We start from the raw sequence: 7,416 nt of genomic DNA, 5'->3' as shown, positions 1-7,416 counted from the left end.
GACATCATAGAAGATCCAAGCAATTCCAGCCGTTTTTGTCTCCTCCTTCCAGGCTGCATCCGTGTTGATGATGATGGTTGATGTTGGTTGTATCTCCGGGTCTGTCTGAAGTTCTATTGCTCGGTGTACCTCTTGTTGTGCTTGTTGCCATTCTCTAGCGTCAGTGGTTGCTTTTGTCAGTGTGGCCATTCCATCGAATTCTCTGTTCTGGAAGATCCTCTGGTTCCTAGTTAACCATATGGTCCAAACAATCCATGGGAACAAGGAGACGAGGTGTACGCCAGTTGGAGGCAAGTTTACTAGCTTGCGCGATGCTTGCAGCGCTGATGTGAAATTTGTTGTTCCTAGAGTGGCTTGTACATTTGAAAATGGTGCAGCCTCCCAGACTGATGTCGCAAACTGACATGAGATGAATAGATGATCCACTGTTTCTTGTAGTCCGCAGAAGACACACTTCGTATATAACCTATGGTATACAAAAGAATTATAATATTGGACCTTTAAGACGAGAGAACACAATTTCATTGCTGGATCCAGTAAATGATATATTAGCCAACCCATTTCACATTCTAAGGCTCTATCCTACTGAGTAAGTTCCCCTAACACAATACAGATTTCTGTTCGGTAAATTTCTCATGTGATCTTCAAATTGACATTCTCCAGAGATCTCAATATGTATATTAAATTCTTCCTTTTCCTTTTCTTCTGCTGCTTGTTCGGTTTCGGTTTTAACAACAATAGAATGTCCAGTAGAATGTGACCTCCAAAACCGCAAATTTGGCTCTTTCATTCGCCTTTCATAGTTTTCGATATCGTCTGTTTGATCTAAATTAATACCGATAGTAGTAGTCGTAGGATGCTCCTCGTGAACGATGGTTGTCAAAGGGTCGCGGGACAAACGCTCTTCATGGCTTTCAGATGTAACTAAGTCAACTTCAGGAATAGCCGGCTGCTTTTCTTGTGAACATCAAGCTCGCATCGGTACACCGGGCAAGTCTTGTGTGACTCAAACCAAAGATCAATGCAAATTGTGTGAAAGAAGTGATTACAAGTAGAAATGAGCCTCATGGTATCATCATCCATAAAGTCTATCAAACAAATAGAACACTGATCCATCCCACGATCTTTCACCGAATATGGAAACTCAGGGAACGATTGAATGATCTTGGAGCCAAGGCCAGCATGTTCAGGGGGAATAGAAGGTTGGATTAGGTTACTGGGACGGTTTCGGTTTCTAAGGTTGTTCCAAATATTTAAGAGTTTTTTGAGAAAAGATCCACAGAAGAAGAAGGAGAAGAAACCGGTGAGAATGATGAGAAGGCCACCGGTCAAATAAATTGTGACCGGCGTTGAAACGAGATTGCGGACTGGTTTGATATTGTTTGTTTCGGTCGTGGGCATAGACATGTTGAAGACTGTGGAGTTAAAACGGTCGTATTAGAAATATTGTGATTGGTTTCGTAGATTGCTTGAGGAATAAGAAAAGGGTTCGTTCTTAGGTTGCGTGTGGGAAAGGTAATGTCAGTGGGGAAGAGAGAAACAAGGAGAAAGGTAAAGTATTTGTTGTAACTTTTGAGCGAGTCTTCGGTGAGAAATGTGTGTTTTATTTACGACCAATTAAATAAAATTTTAATTTGTAACTTTACAGAATTCTAGAAATTCGTTAAAATAGAAACTCGACATAAGAAATTTTTGGTCTGTTAACTTTTCTCTTTTATCTTTGTTTATATAGATTCCATAGATCTTGAAGATCTATTTGATAGAGTCATGAAAATTATGATTTTTGCAAATTTTACTTTTAATTTGTTAGCTTAATAAGTTGTAAGGAACATATTCACAAACTAATTATTATATTTATAAGACAAACTTTAAATTTGTTAGATGAGTAAGTTGTAGTTACATAATAATTACATAAAATCGATAGGCTCATAATCTAGTGTTATAAAGTGAACTAGGTGGTAATCCGCACCTTGTGCGGGATGAGAATATAAAAAAATGGCATTTATATTTTACTTCATTATTTCAACTTTATATGTTGGTTACATTCTTATATTAGGTTTGTATTATTTGAGTTGTGAATTTGTTATATATAACATATTATTGGGTCTTATCTAAAATAAAAATGGTGGCATTTTATATGGATATTTAAAATTTTAAAAGAAACTACGAGCTAATTAGATAATAACATTATTTGAAATATTAATTGTCCAAATTTAAGCCTTATAGTTCGTTAATGGGATAGAATATATTATTATTTTATGCACATAATCAGATCTTACCAAATTACACTCTTCTAAATACGTAAAGTTCGAAATTAACGTGCACACAAAATTTAACATTTAAATTAAATAGACCACCGTATTTAATATATTCCATATTTTAAAAATAAAAATACTATTGATTTTTTAAAGATTACCCTGAAATTCGTGAGATTTCTATCATTACAAAAAACATAATAAAAACTCGTTAAAAAGCAATCTTTTTTTTGTCAACCAAAAAACAATCTTTCTTTATACCTTTCTTTTTGCATATATTTTGATTTCTATTGTTCATTAAGAAAAACTTTACAGCTAAAGTTTATATGTTAATGGAATAGATATATAGGAGGTTAAAACACTCATTGCTATGAACTTGGTTAAGGATTCAAAATTATATAACACGAACAATTGCTCAAAATATCAGCAATATTCGAAAATATTCAATTAGACTAATGTAACAATGAACAATAATGAAGATCAGTTATATTTTCAATACATGAATCATAGTGATCATAGTTATACATCACGAACAATAGTCACAAATAAAATGAATATATACTCTTTTTCAAATATCTTAAAAATATATCTAAAATGTTTTAGTGTTATTCGCAAGTGTCTTTAACAGAGTGTGTGTAAACTCTACACAACAAAACTTGAAATGCTTATGATATGATTTAGTTAGAACACAGTAGACAATTGACCTTGATGTGTAGTTCATTAACATAAATTTTGATGGTGCATTGCGCATTATACCACATACCATCAAGGTTAATAATTTTTAGTGATTTAGTTTAGTATTATAGATAAATGAATGAACAAAAAAAATTATATTGACTAAGAAATCCATAATTGCATATAACCCTAAAATCACGCCAAAAATCCATAATTGATCGCATATTTAATCAAAATTTTGACCATAGCGATTTAACATCTTATGTTACTATCACATATGTCACGATTGCTCAATCAGTGCGAAGATTATCCTCTAAAATTGGAAAGAATACAATAGACTTCCCATAATTGAAATACCACAAACACGAAAGTCAATCATTCCAAAAATATTTGATTGACAAATTTCATGACCAACTTTCATTAATCTTTTGAATTGGAGCATTCAATATTTAACATCGAGATTTACTCCATTAAGAAAATATAGCTTAATCAAGCTCCAATGACAGCGTTTTTTCCGATTCATTCAAATATATCATGGACTATATGTTTCATTTTCGAGTAACATCTTCGTATTGTATCTAAGTGTTTATAATCAGAATAAAAATACGATTATATTGTTGATGTGATCGAGTATATACAACTATTATGCTAACATATTACTAATAATATATTACTAATAATAACTAACTAATATACAACAACACAGAGACGAATCGCACAACATAGTATATCATTTTGGTTTTGGTTTATTCAGCATAGTATATTATATAACATAAATTAGAAAAATTATATAATATGATGGTCAATGACATAATATTATCTCGAGTTGATAGGGATGTTAAAAAGTATTGATATAACTTAACATGGCATATAAATTATATTATCTATAGAGTTCACATTTTATACAATAGTATCCTGACATGAATGTATAAAAAGTTTCAATATTCTAAATTTAGTGAACACGTTCATGAAGTGAGACTATATATTTTTGGCAAGATGCTTAGAATAAATGATTAGAATAAATGCTTAGAATCAAGATGCATAAAATGAAACATATATTATATGTTTTTGGTAATAGCATGACATGTAATTAGTCTAGGTCAAAAAGGGTTATTTAAAAAAAAGTTGTAAGGTGGAATGTTGTGCTGACACCTAGGAAATGACAAAGTTATGAATCATACATGGGATATAGGTTTATTTATAAAAGTGCTTCTCAAATATTAAGAAGGGGATTACATAATGAACAGAGGGTGCCTAACTCTTGCAGCTCGCAGTGGAGACTGAAGTGCTGGCTGCGGATGCGGAATAACCAGTAATAACCGCGCAAACGCAATAGTATTCATCTTCCATCGCCCTGATTTAGTTACGAAGTAAATTTTATGAACGAATCATATCGAAAAGAACCTAATATGATTTAGAGGATAGATAACTGATGTATACAAATTTTAGTGTATATAAAAAGAAAGTAATAATTGTTTTCAATATTTTTAGTTATTTGAAAAATCCGATGGAAAAAGCGTTTACAGTTTACAAGTTTATGTTTGGTTAACATGCTCAAGTTCAAACATAAACCAGTTAGATACGTTCTGGTATCAAGTACACTAAGAGGTTATGAAGGTGATTCTTGTCTTATTCAATAGAGAGGCAATGCCTTATATACAATTTACAAGTTACGTATGTCGTTAACCTAATTTACAACGACTAACAGATATATACATGGGCCATATCGGCCCAATTATCCATCCCCCTTCTCAAGGTGGAGCGTGGAGATCACAAACGCCTAGCTTGACAAAAAAAGCTTCAGACTCCTTACGTCCCAAGGATTTCGTCATGATATCCGCTAACTAAGATTTCGTAGAAACATGATGTGTAGTAATGAGACCTCGCTTAATGATGTGTCTGATATATGGTGTTTTTGACATTTTGTATATATGTCTTCTAATTGGTTTTCAAGTCTTTATCGATTCTTCCTAGTCCTTTTCGATTCATTACAGGTCTGGAGTTGTACATGAGGGAAGATAGGTCACTTGGAGCAAAAAGGACAGAAAAAGTGCAATTTGGAGGTTTTCACGCAGAGCAGTCCGATTGGTTGTTCCCGATCGAGCGGAGCAATCCGAGTGTCTGTTCCCGCGGCAGAGATTTTTATGGAAACTTCTAATATTTCAGAATTTACCCTAATCATCCCAATTTTATCTCCTGCAGCCGCCAGAGACCTGCAATATATCTTTTCTTATTTTCTATTATTTTACTACGCTGTTTCAGAGACAAGGAACCAGACTTGAGCTTTTGGGAGATTCGTGATTTGAGACTTTGTAAAGGGAGAAGGCTCCATCTCTCTCACCATAGAGAAGATTACCTGGAACCCTCTTTTTATCTCTTTTATTAACATGCAGTACTATTCAGAATTGATCTCTGTGTTTTCTCTTGTTATGACTGAGTAGTCAGTCTTGTTAGCCTAGGGTGTTAGGGTGCTAGATCGCGAGCTGAACATAAATAAGCATATATTGATTGTCTTCATTAATAAATGTCTTAATGCTTGCATTAAACTGGCCGCTTAATGTTAGATCTTAGGCTGAATCGATTCATTAACTGTGTAATAGGTTGCTAGATTTGTCATGAATGAGCATTACATCCCTAATCAGCGAAAGTAGATATTAGGGTGTCTTTTGAACAGATCGGGTCAGTTCTTAATGTTTATCATCGTATCTCAATCCAAACAAGAGTTTTGGTATTGAGATTGATGGATAAAAGGAGAAGCACCACGACAGTGGGCTGATCTTCCCTTGCTACCCGAGTTCTAGACTCGAACTGAAAGAACTTGAATAGTTATTTGGCTCGCATCCTTTGTAACCCGTCCAATCACTCTTTAGCTCGCTTATCATCTTTGAAAAACCCTTTTGTTTAATTGTTACTTGCTTTCTAAGCTTCAATCAACTTTAAAACTCATTCATTGTTTTAGCTAAATTAAGAACTGGTAAGAATAAAGTGTAAACTGGTCCTTTGGAATTGAATCTCAAATACTACATCTACACTGTTAGCTTGCAGTAGAACAAAACACAATTTTAGTGTATCAGCGTCCTAAGCAAGGAAGCAGTCCCTGAAATCACTTGAGGAAGGTATGGATTATTCTTGTCTGCGAGAAGGTCTTGGAGCAAGCACACTAGATATGTTAAACCCAACACATAAGAGTGCACTTAAGACGATCTTCAAGGAGATTGGCGATGGAGCTTTGGATTGGAGAGATCGTGTGGCTTGAACCTTGAGTATATTAAACCCAACACCCAGAGCCTAACTTAGGATGCCTCTCTGATCTGCGGCTGGTCGAATGGCACCACAAGATATGATGAAGAATATCTTAATAGACCAGTTTGATCTCGGAATCCACCAAAGATCAAAATGTCCACAAGGAACAAACGAGAAGCACTCTCAAGTAAACACAAAGGTTGACAAAACAAGTCTGATTTATTTATGGCAAAATGAGGCCTTTTTATAGAGTTTAGAGACTTGGGAAATCGAAAATAAAAGAACTAAAAACCAGACATAAAACTCATAAAACAAAGACTTGACTCAATAATGAGTTTGACTAAAACAAAGACTAACTCTTGGCCTTCACACGGTTTTGACTTGATCTTGCACCCCCTTGGACTTCACTTGGTCGAAAATATCTTGAAAGAAACCTTGCTTGTTTCTTCACAAAAGCTAGAAACCTTATAAACCTCATTTCGGCCCAAAAGTAGCCAAAAACAAGTTCAATCGTCCAACAAGCCTCCTTTGGCTTTCCTGAGTGGTCTGGCCCAAGAACATGACTTAGAACTGATAATGGATGGGTTTGGGTCAGTAGAAACCAAAGAAAAACTTAGTGATCCATCGAATGGCCCTTTGTGGATGAATGGGTCGAAAATCATGAAATATCGACTATCTTTCAAGTTAGCTCGTTCCAGGCAAGATTTAGCTCGACTGATCCCTTCCTCATGACTCCTTTGATGAGTGAAGTGTCCACAGTTGGTCCAAGTGAGCTCATGAACCTTAGGAACCATTCCAAACAAAGTTTGCACCATCAAATCGCCCATATCGCCTTGATCGCTGGTTGTACCGGCAGGAAAGATGGTTGGATCGCTTGTCTCGTCCTGGTTGATGGCTGAGATGGTCTGGGTCACATCATTTAATTTCATCACGAATGAAGTGACAATCCTTCCCTACATGCTTCGTGCGTGCGTGATAGACCGGATTCACGGCAAGATTGATGGCTGAGAGACTGTCAGAATAAAGAGAAATGGGAATGCTGTTGTCAATACCAAATGCAGGCAACAAATTATGAATCCAAAATAAGTTCACTGACGGTGTCAGCCATGGTTCAATATTCGGCTTCGGCCGAAGAGCGAGATACTCGATCTTGCTTAGACGTTTTCCAGGACAAAGGAGAGCAACCCAACTGTATAAACCAACCACTGAGAGAAGGGCTTGTGATAGGAAACCCCCCCCCCCC

The 7,416-nt window shown here is 35.4% G+C and overlaps 1 pseudogene; it reads right to left on the bottom strand.

Annotated features, from left to right (window-relative positions):
- Positions 1-513: 513 nt before the first annotated feature.
- Positions 514-7,102, bottom strand: LOC106308584 (annotated as a pseudogene).
- Positions 7,103-7,416: the final 314 nt, after the last annotated feature.

The sequence above is a fragment of the Brassica oleracea genome, chromosome C8 (assembly GCF_000695525.1).
Source record: "Brassica oleracea var. oleracea cultivar TO1000 chromosome C8, BOL, whole genome shotgun sequence".
Taxonomy (NCBI): Eukaryota; Viridiplantae; Streptophyta; class Magnoliopsida; order Brassicales; family Brassicaceae; genus Brassica; species Brassica oleracea.
This window is presented reverse-complemented; position numbering and strand designations above follow the sequence as displayed.